Source organism: Capra hircus, chromosome 11 (assembly GCF_001704415.2).
Source record: "Capra hircus breed San Clemente chromosome 11, ASM170441v1, whole genome shotgun sequence".
NCBI classification, from domain to species: Eukaryota; Metazoa; Chordata; class Mammalia; order Artiodactyla; family Bovidae; genus Capra; species Capra hircus.
In genome coordinates, this window is record NC_030818.1 from 13,948,642 (window position 1) to 13,964,831 (window position 16,190).

General features: G+C 44.8%; 2 pseudogenes; both read left to right on the forward strand.

The window, feature by feature from the left end:
• LOC102189133 lies at positions 6,501 to 7,879 on the forward strand (annotated as a pseudogene).
• LOC102189407 overlaps positions 9,644 to 16,190 on the forward strand; it is a 31,940-nt pseudogene continuing 25,393 nt past the window's right edge.

The window sequence follows — 16,190 nt, forward strand, 5'->3', positions numbered from 1 at the left end:
TGGGCACTGCAACTGCCTCGGTTAAAGGGACCGATTTAAATGAGTAGTGTTGAAAGAGGGGAAGTGCATGAGCAGATACCCTAGAAGGAACCGCCATGAGCCTTGAACTAGGAGGACCAGTCTTCTCAGGCAGCGGCTAACACCTGGATCCTGGGCTGTGCCAGCCAAAGCCTGGGAGCAAGAGCTTAGCAAACTGAGTGTTGCTCACTCTGCTCCTATAAGGTTGGGGCAGCCCAGTGAGCTTCTACTGGTAGGTTTAGGAGATGAAAAGTCCAGGATCAAAGGAAAGGGCAGTCAGTCCAGTTCAGTTCAGTTCAGTCACTTAGTCGTGTCCGACTCTTTGCGACCCCATGAATTGCAGCACGCCAGGCCTTCCTGTCCATCACCAACTCCCAGAGTTCACTCAGACTCACGTCCATCGAGTCAGTAATGCCATCCAGCCATCTCATCCTCTGTCATCTCCTTCTCCTCCTGCCCCCAATCTCTCCCAGCATCAGGATCTTTTCCAATGAGTCAACTCTTCGCATGAGATGGCCAAAGTTTTGGAGGTTCAGCCTCAGCATCAGTCCTTCCAATGAACACCTAGGCCTGATCTTCTTTAGGATAGACTGGTTGGATCTCCTTGTAGGCCAAGGGACTCTCAAGAGTCCTCTCAACACCACAGTTCAAAAGCATCAATTCTTAGGTGCTCAGCTTTCTTTACAGTCCAACTCTCACATCCATGCATGACCACTGGAAAAACCGTAGCCTTGACTAGACAGACCTTTGTTGGAAAAGTAATATCTCTGCTTTTCAACATGCTGTCTAGGTTGGTCATAACTTTCCTTCCAAGGAGTAAGCGTCTTTTCATTTCATGGCTGCAGTCACCATCTGCAGTGATTTTGGAGCCCAAGAAAATAAAGTCTGACACTGTTTCCATTGTTTTCCCATCTATTTGCCATGAAGGGATGGGACCGGATGCCATGATCTTCATTTTCTGAATGTTGAGCTTTAAGCCAACTTTTTCATTCTCCTCTTTCACTTTCATCAAGAGGCTTTTTAGTTCCTCTTCACTTTCTGCCATCAGGGTGGTATCATCTGCGTATCTGAGGTGATTGATATTTCCCGTGGCAATCTTGTGCTTCATCCAGCCCAGCGTTTCTCATGATGTACTCTGCATAGAAGTTAAATAAGCAGGGTGACAATATACAGCCTTGATGTACTCCTTTTCCTATTTGGAACCAGTCTGTTGTTCCATGTCCATTTCTAACTGTTGCTTCCTAACCTGCATACAGATTTCTCAAGAGGCAGGTTAGGTGGTCTGGTATTCCCATCTGTTTCAGAATTTTCCAGTTTGTTGTGATCCACAGAGTCAAAGGCTTTGGCATAGTCAATAAAGCAGAAATAGATGTTTTTCTGGAACTGTCTTGCTTTTTCCATGATCCAGCAGATGTTGGCAATTTGATCTCTGGTTCCTCTGCCTCTTCTAAAACCAGCTTGAACATCTGGAAGTTCATGGTTCACGTATTGCTGAAGTCTGCCTTGGAGAATTTTAAGCATTACTTTACTAGTGTGTGAGATGAGTGCAATTGTGCGGTAGTTTGAGCATTCTTTTGCATTGCCTTTCTTTGGGATTGGAATGAAAACTGACCTTTTCCAGTCCTGTGGCCACTGCTGAGTTTTCCAAATTTGCTGGCATATTGAGTGCAGCACTTTCACAGCATCATCTTTCAGGATTTGAAACAGCTCAACTGGAATTCCATCACCTCCACTAGCTTTGTTTGTAGTGATGCTTTCCAAGGCCCACTTGGCTTCACATTCCAGGATATCTGGTTCTAGGTGAGTAATCACACCATCATGATTATCTGGGTCGTGAAGACCTCTTTTGTACAGTTCTTCTGTGTATTCTTGCCACCTCTTCTTAATATCTTCTGCTTCTGTTAGGTCCATTCCATTTCTGTCCTTTATTGAGCCCATCTTTGCATGAAATGTTCCCTTGGTATCTCTAATTTTCTTGAAGAGATCTCTAGTCTTTCCCATTCTGTTGTTTTCTTCTATTTCTTTGTATTGATCACTGAGGAAGGCTTTCTTATCTCTCCTTGCTATTCTTTAAACTCTGCATTCAAATGGGAATATCTTTCCTTTTCTCCTCTTCTTTTCGCTTCTCTTCTTTTCACAGCTATTTGTAAGGCCTCCCCACGCAGCCATTTTGCTTTTTTGCATTTCTTTTCCATGGGGATGGTTTGATCTCTGTCTCCTGTACAGTGTCACAAACCTCATTCCATAGTTCATCAGGCACTCTGTCTAGCAGATCTAGTCCCTTAAATCTATTTCTCACTTCCACTGTAAAATCATAAGGGATTTGATTTAGGTCATACCTGAATGGTCTAGTGGTTTTCCCTACTTTCTTCCATTTAAGTCTGAATTTGGCAATCAGTGACCTTCAAAGATTCTGAAAACCTTTTTTCGTATGCATCCACTCTGCATGGATGCCTGCGCCCCTGCGCATACGTGGACCCATTCATACCAAACCCTCGCCCTTTTCACCCCCAGCATCTTCTGGTTCAGCCCATCTCGAGGTGCTAACTGTGCCCAGAAGCACATCCCTAGGATTTTTAAGCCTCGTTTGCATTTCAAGAGAAAGTCAAGTTGCATTCCGTGACTTACTTTGTATGTTCCTCTTCCCCTGGCAGGTGCCAAAGCTGCTACAGACCTCTCCACAATAAGCCTCTCTTCTTTGAAACAGGAAATGCCATTTGGCCCAGCCTGAAAGGAGTAATCCTTCTAGTCCCCTGGAGGAGAGCCACCTAGGATTGGCTCTGGCGCTGAAGGGGCTACAGGGTGGGATCTGGCAGTCCCCCAAGGAGAGTAACGTTTGCTTAAAACTTCTCTGGAGCCAGAACTGACAGAGCTGGGTCATGTTTGCTGGGGAAGGACCAGGGTCCTGGGCTCTATCACCTTTAGCCTAAAATAGATTAAATGTCCTCTGCAAAGCAAACTGGAGAAGTGGCCATGAGCTCATTGTGAGTGCTGCTGGCCTGGGAGGAGTAAGCTTGGTGTGGCGAGGGGCAGGAGGGCCCCATCTCTCTTTGCCTTAATGACAGCGGGAGTTTACAGACCCATATCAGTAGCAGCTGATCGAGACTCTTCCCTTGTTCCTGTCACTGCTCAGTTGCCAAAGGTACAGTCCTGGTTGGAGAAAGCTCTGCCCGGTTACCCCTCCATATGGTGTGAAGGCAGGCCAAGGGCTTTCTGAAATTCCAGACTGGCCTGTGGTCACCATGTCCCCAGTCCTACGCTCCCTTCCTCTGACTACACCAGACTTGAACTCCCCTGAAGCATGTAAAGCTCAGACACCCCCAAACAATGATAGGCTTTCCAGTGGACACAGGGGCACAGGAGGGCCTTCCCTTTTTCCTTCCAGGACAACAGCTGCCTGTTGCTAAGGGTGTTCATCTTGTCTGTGAAGCGCCCACTGCTCCTGGGTTGTAAGCTTGGCCAGAGAGCAGCTCTGTGTGGGAAGGGCCTGAGGCTGCATCGCAGTGAGGTTCAGCCTGCCACCCTGGGGACAGGCAGGCAGGAAGCTCCACCCACTTGGGGGAAACCTGTCCTTTCATCTGGTCTACTCCATCTCACCTTCTCACCAGGCACAAAGCGGAAACAGGGAATTTGGAATCGAGCAGGCAGTCTGAGACCACTATCAGGTTCATGTCAGTGGGAATTAAACAGAGATGATATCACCAGCACAGACACTCTGCTTCTGATACCGGGGCTCCCACATACTTGCTTTGATCTTTGTGGTCAGTCTTTTCAGTAAAGGCCCAAGCCCTGTTTGCAACAGGATGTTACCTCTCCTCCCATTAAGAGATGGACTTTATGTCTCCATCCACTTGGACCTGGGCAGTCCTTGCAACAAAGTTTGGTCAACAGAATGTGGAAGAAGTGATGCTGTGTAAGTTTCAGAGCCTAGGCCTTAAATGACCTTGCAGCTTCCTACTTTGCTCTCATGAAGTGATGTCCTCCAGTTCGTAGAGTTTACTCCTCGATAAGAGGCTACATGGAGAATGGATGCACCCCAGCTGACAGCCAGCACCCACTGTCACTGTGAATGAGACCAACTTGGCCCTTCCAGCTGCTGTAAAGATGCCCCACTGACTGTTTACCACATTAGTGATCCCAAGTGAGATCAAAGAAGAACTGCCTGGCAACTCACAAATCATCAGAAATAATTAACTGTTATCTTAAGATACTCAGTCGTGGGGTTGTTCATCACCTCAAGCCTCTGCTGTCAAGCTGCTAGGCCCAAATGCCCATCCCAAGTTTTCTCCCTTGCCCCAGTGTGCACCATTCCCCAAGCCTGGCCTGCCAGTCCCATTCTACTGGTCCTGCCTTGGTTTCATGGACCCTTCCTTGAGTCCTGAAGTCAGACTCACCAAACTATCCCTTGACAAGCCCACTCCCACTCATTAATCACCAAGAGTGGCAAGACCACCTACCCCAGATTTCCTGCTACGAAAGCAGGAAGGCAAGATGGATGAGTGGAAGGGAGGGAGAAAGGAAGGGCTCGGTAGGGCATTATCTTCCATTATCTTCACCCCTGGGCTTCCCAGGTGGTGCTAGTGGTAAAGAACCCATTGTAAGAGAAGCAGGTTTGATCCTTTGGTTGGGAAGATGCCCTGGAGGAGGGCATGGCAACCCACTCCAGTATTCTTGCTTGGAGAATCTCATGACAGAGGAGCCTGGCGGGCTACACTCTGTAGGGTCACAAAGAGTCAGACACGACTGAAGCAACTTAGCATGCACATACACATCTTCACCACCATCCACTTCTTCAAGTAATTTTTAATTATTAATATAACAGGTTAAGAGTTTAGGCATCCTCTGTCTATTCCTGGTTTCACAGTGCCCTGGGACATACATACAAAGTTGGGTGCAAAGTACCTTGGCTAAAGTATAGAATATTTGGAAATAGTAGAAGGTGAGGCATGGCTAGAGCTGAACTGAGAGGAAGAGATTCAGAGGGAGACCTCGAAGCTGTCAGTCCCCACTGCTGTTAGTTTGCTCCTGGGAATCAGTCTGACAGGAAAAGATCAGGGAGGTTAGCTTTGTTTCATCAAATAACCCGCTCGGTCAGAAGAGACTATGTCCCAGAAAATAGTCTAATTACATTTTCAGTGAACCCTCTAAGACCTGCTCAAGCAGCCCAGTTTGCCTGCTTTCTTGGGAAGAGAAGTAATGCTCTATAAAAATGTCAGCTAATCAATTTTTCTCTTACATTGTAGAGAAGACAAGAGAGCATGCCCAGCATAAAATAGTAGTTTTCAGTAACTGTCTTTGAAGTCACACGGACCTTGGATTCGAATCTAAGTCCTAGCCAATAGGACCCTCAGCTACTGAATTTCTATGGGCTTTAATTTCCTTACTTGTAAAATGATTTCACAGATGGTGGTGAGCATCAGAGGCAACACATGTCAAGCTCCTAACAGAGCACCTTGCCCAGAGTAACTCCTCAAAAACATCATCTACTATTAGTAATAAAAACATATAGTAAATATTAGCTACTACTATTATAATCACAATCTGTTACATACAAGGAAGTTACACTCTCTTGAGAAAAATGAGATGCTTAATCCTTTCACCCACTTCTGCTTTACTGACTATGCGAAAGTCTTTGTGTGGATCAGCACAAACTGTAGAAAATTCTGAAAGAGATGGGAATACCAGACCCCCTGACCTGCCTCCTAAGAAATCTGTATGCAGATCAAGAAGGAACAGTTAAAACTGGACATGGAACAACAAACTGGTTCCAAATAGGAAAAGGAGTACGTCAAGGCTGTATATTGTCACCCTGCTTATTTAACTTACATGCAGAGTACATCATGAGAAACGCTGGGCTGGATGAAGCACAAGCTGGAATCAAGATTGCTGGGAGAAATATCAGTAGCCTCAGATATGCAGATGACACCACCCTTATGGCAGAAAGTGAAGAAGAACTAAAGAGCCTCTTGATGAAAGTGAAAGAGGAGAGTGAAAAAGTTGGCTTAAAGTTCAACATTTAGAAAAGTAAGATCATGGCATCTGGTCCCATCCCTTCATGACAAACAGATGGGGAAACTGGAAACAGTGACAGACTTTATTTTCTTGGGCTCCAAAATCACTGCAGATGGTGACTGTGGCCATGACATTAAAAGATGCTTGCTCCTTGGAAGGAAAGTTATGACCAACCTAGATAGCATATTCAAAAGCAGAGACATTACTTTGCCAACAAAGGTCCATCTAGTCAAGGCTATGGTTTTTCTAGTAGTTATGTGTGGATGTGAGAATTGAACTTAAAGAAAGCTGAGCGCCAAAGAATTGATGCTTTTGAATTGTGGTGTTGGATGGAGAAGACTCTCGAGAGTCCCTTGGACTGCAAGTACATCCAACCAGTCCATCCTAAAGGAAATCAACCCTGAATATTCACTGGAAGGACTGATGCTGAAGCTCCAGTAATTTGGCCACCTGGTGTGAAGAGCCGAGTCATGGGAAAGGACCTTGATGCTGGCCAGGCAATGACACCTTGCTCGTCCATGAGTAGTCATACAAAGGAAAGGGTGACAATGATCAAAGTGACACTGGAGAATTTTTATAGCAACCTTATTGCTCAACATGAAGAATGAGAAATGAGACAAAAGAAGTTAGAAGAAGTGATGGAAGAAGAAGGCCTCAAGGCTGAAGAGAAACGACTCCGGAGATCAGCAAGTGCTCGGAAGGAAACAGTTTCTTCATTTGAAGAGAGCAAGACTTGGATTGGAAGATTTTGAATCCTTAAAAGTAATAGGCAGAGGAGCCTTTGGTGAGGTGTGGCTTGTTCAGAAGAAAGATACAGGCCATGTGTATGCAATGAAAATACTTTGTAAAGCAGGTATGCTTGAAAAAGAGCAGGCTGGCCACATTCGTGCGGAGCGTGACATTCTAGCAGAGGCAGACAGTTTGTGGGTTGTGAAAATGTTCTATAGTTTTCAGGATAAGCTAAACCTCTACCTAATCATGGAGTTCCTGCCTGGAGGGGACATGATGACCCTGTTGATAAAAGAAAATGGCACGCTGAGAGAAGAGACTCAGTTTTACATAGCAGAAACAGTGTTAGCCATAGACTCTATTCACTAACTTGGGTTCATCCATAGAGACATCAAACCAGACAACCTTCTCCTGGACTGCAAGGGCCATGTGAAGCTTTCTGACTTTGGCCTTTACACAGGACTGAAAAAAGCACATAGGACAGAATTTTATAGGAATCTGAACCACAGCCTCCTCAGTGATTTCCCTTTTCAGAACATGAATTCCAAAAGGAAAGCAGAAACCTGGAAAAGAAATAGACATCAGCTAGCCTTCTCCACAGTAGGCACAGACCGGGTACAACAAGCTCTGTGATTGGTGGTCACTGGGGGTGATCATGTATGAAATGCTCATTGGCTTCCCACCTTTCTGTTCTAAAACCCCTCAAGAGATATGTAAGAAAGTGATGAACTGGAAAGAAACTTTGACTTTTCCTCCAGAGGTTGCTATTTCTGAGAAAGCCAAGGATCTAATTTTGAGATTCTGCTGTGAATGGCAACATAGAATTGGAGCCCCTGGAGTTGAGGAAATCAAAAATAATTCTTTTTTTGAAGGTGTTGTCTGGGAACATATCGGAGAGAGACCTGCTGCAATATCTATTGAAATCAAAAGCATTGATGATACCTCAAACTTCGATGTGTTTCCAGAATCTGATATTCTTAAGCCAACAGTGGCAATAAGTAATCACCCTGAGACAGACTGCAAGAACAAAGACTGGGTCTTCATCAATTACACCTACAAGTGCTCTGAGGGCCTGACCGCATGGGGCGGAGGGGTGGGGGGTGGGGCAATACCTTCCTGAAAGCAGCTAAAAGGGTTTTTCTTGAAATGGGATCCTAAATCGAGTTCTTTGTACAGCATCATGGTTTTTTTCTCACGTACTCTTTTGGAGTTTCCAGGAAGTTCACGGAACGCACCAATGTGGTGAACATGGTGATAGTAAGTGGATTCTCTTCCATAACACATCTGATGACCAGTAGAACAAAGACAACCGTTTCTACTATGTTGGGCATGAACAGCTGTCCTGTTTCTTTAGAATCATCATGAGCCAATCTGATGTTTAAAAAAAAACCCTCAAAATTTCCTATGTTCATCAGAATGAAGGGGGAAAAACAGCCGTCATCCAACTTTAAGACTGTAACATAAACTTATTATTTGCCAGTTCTGTGTTTCTGTGACATGCTTTCTGTCAAGGCCACCAAGTATTTTTTTTTCTTCTTTACGGCTAAAATTTCATAGTACTAAAGGAAATAAAGCAATAAAGGGTGTCGGCAGCCAGCGTTCTGGCTGAGGAAGATGATCCGCCATTCTGAATGGGTGGTTATGGTGGTTTCTCCCCAGACCTCAGCCTCTGGCAAGTGGCTTTTTATAGCCTCCAGTCATGGTGCACTTTATTTATGGTACAAGGATTAAGACCCTCAATCCATTTTGAGTTATTTGCTCCTGCCCATCTAAAATTCTCATGCTGCTTTCCTGAGTGTTGATGGAGGAGGCCAGCTTGATCCATCGTTGCTCATAGAAGGCCCAAAGGCTGCTGGGCATTGCCAAGGAGTCTCAGATCACGTGGAAAATCCTCACCTTCTCTTCACAACTGTATCAGAAAATCCCTTTGGATATTGCCATGGACCAGCAATACCCACAAGTGCTGCCAACAGGACCTTGGCTCCTTCCTGGGAACACAGCAGGGGGAGCCTGGGTGGAAGCAGGCAGCCTGGAACCCTCTTGGCTAAGGTGCTGCTCTTGTTGTCTCCAGGATCTCCTTGCAAGCAGTGGGGGAACCAGCCCAGTACATAGTGCAGAGCCAGCCTCCAGATGCTTGTACAGTTCACGCCTCAGTCCCTGGTGCGACTGTATTTGTATTCTCAGTGTTTCTCCTCTCCCCACTTCAAGTAAACATTTTGCCTTGGAATCATGACTACAAATTTTTCCTTTGCAGATGCCTTCCTAGGGGATGGTCCTCTCCACCCTAAAGGGTCACCTGCTGGCCTGGCTGACCAGGCCTCTCTGCTGGGATGGTCTCTGAAGAGAGACCCTCTGAATTTTAGCACGAAGTGCCTTTTCTTTCACAGCTGCCACCACCTTTAGAGAATTTTTGCTGCATCAGAAAAATATGGAGGCTCCATGTCAATGCATTATTGCTTTAAAAAATTTTGATGACTCTTACAGTGTCATTTGCACCTATGTGATAACTTTGCGTATTGCAGAGTGTTGTGGCCAAGTCACAACTGGGATACGGCTTCCTGCCAGTCTTGAGGTTGTAAACATCAGCTATGAAAGGAAAGTATGTCCTAGCTTAGCCATTCAGGAAAAAAAAAAAAGGGGGGGAATATCAAAGTGATAGTAGTAAGTGAAACTGCTTTGAGTTTTAATGACTTATAGGAAGGAAAAATAATTTTAGGGAAATATTAACTCTGGATGAAGATTATGTGTTTGCCCCTTATTCTTTCATTCATGGTTTTCTGGTGAAAAGGAAGTGAGAGTCTTTTGTGTAACTATGTCGTTTCTTTGGATTACCAAATAGTTGGGGTCTTGACCCTCGTGTGTTTTGCAAGAGTATGTGGTAAGCATGGGTAATGAGAATAGGAGGGTGATAATTTGTATGTTGGAAAGTGGCATGGGATGATTTGGCGGTGGGGGGGGGTGCCCACATTTTATCTTCTAAACTTCTGAATAAACTGTGTGAAAACAAACAAGCAAAAAATAATAAAGGAGATCAGTCCTGGGTGTTCATTGGAAGGACTGATGTTGAAGCTGAAACTCCAATACTTTGGCCACCTGATGTGAAGAGCTGGCTCATTTGAAAAGCCCCTGATGCTGGGAAAGATTGAGGGCAGGAGGAGAAGGGAATGACAGAGGATGAGATGGTTGGATGGCATCACCAACTCAATGGACATGAGTTTGAGTAAACTCTGGGAGTTGGTGATGGACAGGCATGCTGCAGTCCATGGGGTTACAAAGAGTCAGATATGACTGAGTGACTGAACTGAACTGAACTGAACTGAATCCTTTCACTCAGACAAACTAGGAGCTCTGGTGCTAAACAAGTTGTCACTTTGGGTTCTCCCAGGGAATCCCAGGCAGCCTCTTAGGGAGAGTTAGCAACCCAAAGGAATGTGGCAAAGATGGGGAGATTCTGAGTTTGAGACACTCAGAGGGATACCATGGGAACCAGATGAACTTAAAAGGTTCCAAGCAAAAGTAGGAGAAGGAAACTAAGGAAATGCAAGAACCCGAAAGGAAGGCTGCACCTTTGCCTTCCTGGGTGCTGGAGGCCTCATGTTAACTGTGGCCGGGAATCCAAGAGGACACCTCCAGGACCTGTCTGTCTTCCCTATCTTTCTCCAACTCAGTGTGGTACTGGTAAACTTTCAGTAACCAGTTTGAATGAGGTGGCCTGATTGCATATACATTTTACTGATAGAAAGGATGGGTAGTACACAATTTACAAATAGTCATAAAATACTCTATTGTAAATGCTGTGTAGCCAATTAATCAGTAAGTCAAGAAGGCTTTCACTGAGTTTTAGCAACCTCTTGTATGGATAGCTAGCCTAAGGTTGCAATTATCAGATGAGTATAGTTCTGAGTGTTGGATGATATTTCATTTATAGTTGATGTTCTCATTATAATACTAGAAGAATATTTTTTTATTTTTGTTCTATTCACAATGTAACAGCTACAGATATGCTACACATGTAAGTTTCATCTCAGTTATTAATAGTTCCTCCATAACTTTAGCCTAGTCAACAAAATTTTTTTAATTTTAAAAAATTAAAAAATAATATAAAGCAAGCTCTGATCTGTAGCCTTTGCTAATTTCTGTGACATAAATACTAACACTAAATAAATACCAACACCTTAGTCAGTTTTCCAGTTACTAACATTAAGTCACTACACAATGAGTTGGAAAGATTTTCAGTATACTTCTATGCAGTATTTCCACCATACAGAAAGCAAAAGAAAATACCCTTAAAAACATGGTATAGTAAAAATATAGGAAAATAAGTAAGTGATGTGTTTGTGCTTATTATAGTTATATACTTTATTAAATTTATATAAATTAATATTTAATAATGCCTATGTTTAATAATCTGGAGAAGGCAATGGCCACTCCAGTACTCTTGCCTGGAAAATCCCATGGACAGAGGAGCCTGGTAGGCTGTAGTCTGTGGGGTCGCTCAGAGTCGGACAGGACTGAGCAACGTCACTTTCACTTTTCACCCTCATGCATTGGAGAAGGAAATGGCAACCCACTCCAGCGTTCTTGCCTGGAGAATCCCAGGGACAGAGGAGTCTGGTGGGCTGCCGTCTATGGGGTCACACAGAGTCGGACACAACTGAAGTGACTTAGCAGCAGCAGCAGCATGTTTAATAAGCAGTTCACAAAATTCCTGAGAATTTAGGAACTGGCTCTTGTAAGTCAATTTGAGCCATTTCTGGGTGGTAGTAGCAATACTCAGTAGCTTTCAGATGGTACTAGAGGTAAAGAATCCACCTGTCAATGCTGCTGCTGCTGCTAAGTCGCTTCAGTCGTGTCCAACTCTGTGCGACCCCATAGATGGCAGCCCACTAGGCTCCCCCGTCCCTGGGATTCTGCAGATAAGAACACTGGAGTGGGTTGCCATTTCCTTCTCCAATGCATGAAAGTGAAAAGTGAAAGTGAAGTCACTCAGTTGTGTCCAACTTTTCGCGACCCCATGGACTGCAGCCTGCCAGGCTCCTCTGTCCATGGGATTTTCCAGGCAAGAGTACTGGAGTGGGGTGCCATTGCCTTCTCTGCCACCTGTCAATGCAGGAGCATAAAAGACACAGGTTCCATCCCTGGGTCAGGAAGATCCCCTGGAGGAAGAAATGGCAACCCACTCCAGTCTTCTTGTCAGGAAAATTCCATGGACAGAGGAGACGAGCAGGCTTCAGTCCATGGGATCACAAAGTTTTGGACATGACTGAGAGTCTGAGCACATAATAGCAACACTCATACTATTAGCTCTTCCTAGATCAAGGAGGTGGTGACTGCAGCCATGAAATTAAAAGACGCTTGCTCCTTGGAAGGAGAGTTATGACCAACCTAGATAGCATATTCAAAAGCAGAGACATTACTTTGCCAGCAAAGGTCCGTCTAGTCAAGGCTATGGTTTTTCCAGTAGTCATGTATGGATGTGAGAGTTGGACTGTGGAGAAGGCTGAGCACTGAAGAATTGATGCTTTTGAACTGTGGTGTTGGAGAAGACTCTTGAGAGTCCCTTGGACTGCAAGGAGATCCAACCAGTCCATTCTGAAGGAGATCAGCCCTGGGTGTTCTTTGGAAGGACTGATGCTAAAGCTGAAACTCCAATACTTTGGCCACTGCATGTGAAGAGTTGATTCATTGGAAAAGACTCTGATGCTGGGAGGGATTGAGGGCAGGAGGAGAAGGGAACAACAGAGGATGAGATGGCTGGATGGCATCACCGACTTGATGGATGTGAGTTTGAGTGAACTCCGGGAGTTGGTGATGGACAGGGAGGCCTGGCATGCTGCTCTTCGTGGGGTCGCAGGGAGTCGGACACGACTGAGCGACTGAACTGAATTGAGATCATGGATTTTCAACTCTGATGGTAGATCAGAATTCCCCAGGGGGCGGGGGATGTTTTTTGTTTTGTTTCATTTAACCTGAATGCCTAGGCCTCATCCAAGACCAAGCAAATCCAAATCTCTGGAGGTAGCACCGGGCATCAGTATTTTTCAAACCTCCCAGGTAATTTCAGCATGCAGCCAAGGTTGAGAATCACTGGCACAGAATCTTGCTACTCAAAATGAGGTCCTGATACCAGCAACTCAGGTAACATGTGAAAGCCCATTAGAAATGCAGAATCTTGGGCCCTACTCCAAAGCAAGATGTCCAAGAGATTGGAGCTCAAATTAAAGTCCTGACCACTGCACCCACCTCACATCAGCTGCCTAACTCATACTCACCCCTTCACTCTTCCTTTTTCACTGAAGCCTTCCCTAACAGTCCTCCCTTGATTTATCAAGTCCCAGAGCGCTTCCATGGCACCTCTTCCTGGCTTTTATCATCACCGAGTTTCAGTCATTATGTATTGATTCTGCTGATGTCTAAATCTCCGAGCAAAGTGAAGAGGTGATGGGGAAGCTCACTTGCTGTGTAGAAGAGCTCTGGTGATGTGAGAAGCCAGTTGACAGCCCCTGGAGACTGAAAATCTCAGTGATAAGCAGGTTGGGCCAGAGTCTGAAGAACATGAGTGCCGCAAGGGATACAGTGTGCCACTTGGATGAGGGCAACCTCCTCTGGCAGGATAGAATTGGGTAAAGGAGAGAAGAGGTGAAATCTGGGAAGTTCAGGGTGTTCAATGATCAAATGAGGATGCATCACAGACAGGTACCAGGGGCTATTAGGTGGGTTGGACTCCCCCTCTCAGTAGATTTATTAAGCTCAGAATTTTATTCCCTCTTTTTCTCCCTCTCTGTCTCTGTCTATCTGTCTCATACACACACACATACGCGTCCTCAACTCTCTCAGAAGAAAATGTTCCGGTTTTAGCAAATCCTCAGTCCAAATGCAGAAACACACAACCGTGAGTCAGAGAAGATACTTCTCTGTAGTGAAGAACTGGATGGGGCACGCCGCTGCTCTCAATCCATATGGAGGACCGAGCTCCTCAGCCCAGAGGCCCCTGCTCCTTGGATGCTGGCAAAGCGGTGGGTGCAGGAACTGAGCCAAAGTATAACCGGAAGTGGGGTCCAGCTGCTCTCTGCTCAGAAGCCAGTAAAGAGACAAGATTGGTGAAAAGGAAAGTTGGCTTAATTTTCTATGCCAGCAACCAGGGTGGGAGTGAAGGGGGTGGACGCCTGTCCAAAGACCTACTTGCCCTCACTGGCAATCAGTGGGCAAGAGCTTTTAGAGACAGAGGGGGCTACATTCAGAATCAGCGCAGTCAGCTCTGACAGTCCTCTTGAAGTTGGTCATGTTGTGGTCTGACCAGCATCATCTTGATTGTTCTGAGCACATTACAAGTGTACTAAATGTACATTTAGTACGTTTAGTTTTGCAGTTCCAGGGTTGGTTTGTTTCTGTCTCCTTGAGGCCAGTTCTTGGAACTGTCACAGCACTCCGGCCAGCATGTAATTAACTTCTTCCCAGGACTCAGAGTCTAGCAGCGATGACTTTTAGACATTACTAAGAAAAACCATAAATCACATGGCCCAGGGCTCAAGAGGCCCAAGCTGTCTCCTTTCAAATAAAGTTTTAGGTTTTTCCCTTTATAAAATCTATGTGTCTCTTTTTAATTTTAAAATACAGAAAAAGAGGAGAGAGAGAAACACCTATTGTCAAATGACAAGCAGACTACCATATCTATATATACATATGACATTTTGGTTTATATATATAGCTGTGATCATACTTTATGCACAAATACAGTCTATTTTTCACTTACTATTATTATATCATACTGTCCATGTTCCCTGTTTTTTCTAAATTTTAATGAACTTCAACCCAATATGCCACAGAATTTGTCACTGTTTGGTTGCTCAGTTGCTAACCCCATGGACTGCAGCACGTCAAGCTTCCCTGTCTTTCACTGTCTCTCACAGTTTGTTCAAACTCATGTCCACTGAGTCAATGATGCCACCCAACTATCTCATATTCTGTCACCCCTTTCTCATCTTGCCCTCAATCTTTCCCAGCATCAGGGTCTTTTCCAGTGAGTCAGCTCTTCACATCAAGTGGCCAAAGTATTGGGGCTTTGACTTCAGCATCAATGCTACCAATGAATATTCAGGGTTGATTTCCTTTAGGATGGACTGGTTGGATCTCTTTGCTGTCCAAGGGACTCTCAAGGGTCTTTTCCAGCACCACATTTTGAAAGCATCAATTTTTTGGTGCCCAGTCATCTTTATGGTCCAACGCTCACATCCAGACTTGACTACTGGAAAAACCATAGCTTTGACTATTGAATGTACATAGTTTATTTAGCCATCCTTTGAGTACAAGGCATTTTGCCCATTTCAAGTTATCAGTATCATATATATGACTTATAAAACACCTTTGTGCAAAAAAAAAAAAAACACTTAGTTTAGATTTCCAGAATTGGGGTTTGGGGCCCAGGGTAGGAGGAAGGGAAAGGAAATGTGTATTCATTCTGACCCTGTTGTTCAGTCGCTAAGTTGTGTCCAGGTCTTTGTGACCACAAGGACTGCAGCACACCAGGCTTTCCTGTCCTTAACTATTGGTAGACAATTTTTCCACAGATGTTGGGGTGGGGGGCATGCAGGTGGAGCTACAGGATGATTGAAGCAAATTACATATTATGCCACTGTTGATCTGACCAGAGGTGGCACTCAGGAGGTAATGGGAGTGATAGAGGGTGGCTGTAAATGCAGATGAAGCCTCAGTAGCTTGCCTGCTGCTCACCTCCTGCTGTGCAGGCTGGTTTCTAACAGGGGGCTGGGGACCCCTAGGCTGAGCCATCTCTCCTGAGAACCAAATGATAGGAAGGTACACCTTGAACTAAATTTGGACTTTATTCCTTTCATTTCCCCTTGCCAGGAACAACAGTGTAGTTAATCTATCATTGGTCTGAAGGATGTTTCTTTATTGGCTTATTAAGCAACATTATCCTGTATGCTATTGGCTTGTAAAATTATTATAATTCCTACAGTGAATCTATGTTAAATAAAATATTGGGGGACTTCCCTGGTGTTCCAGGGATAGAGTTCACCTTTCAGTGGAGGGGATGTGGGTTTGAGCCCTGGTTGGAAAACTAAGATCCCACTTGTAGCAGGGCAACTAAGCCCGTGAGCCACAACTAGAGAGCCTGTGTGCCGCAATGGACAATCCTGCTGCCAACCCTGCATGCTGCAACTAAGACTGGATACAGCCAAAAATAAACAAATAAAATAAAATATTGGCCAAGGCAATCTCAATCTCAAAAAATAATTTGCCTGGAAACAAAACAGTAGCCCAGCTCTATTACTTGCCCTGTGTTCTGGGAGATACCACCTACTTCCTCCCCAACTCCCAAATAAATCCAATTTATCACTTGATCTGGCTTGAGCAGATCTCTGTTCTTTTCAACAAAAAGATCATGGATTAAGTGAACAGAGTTTCAGTAC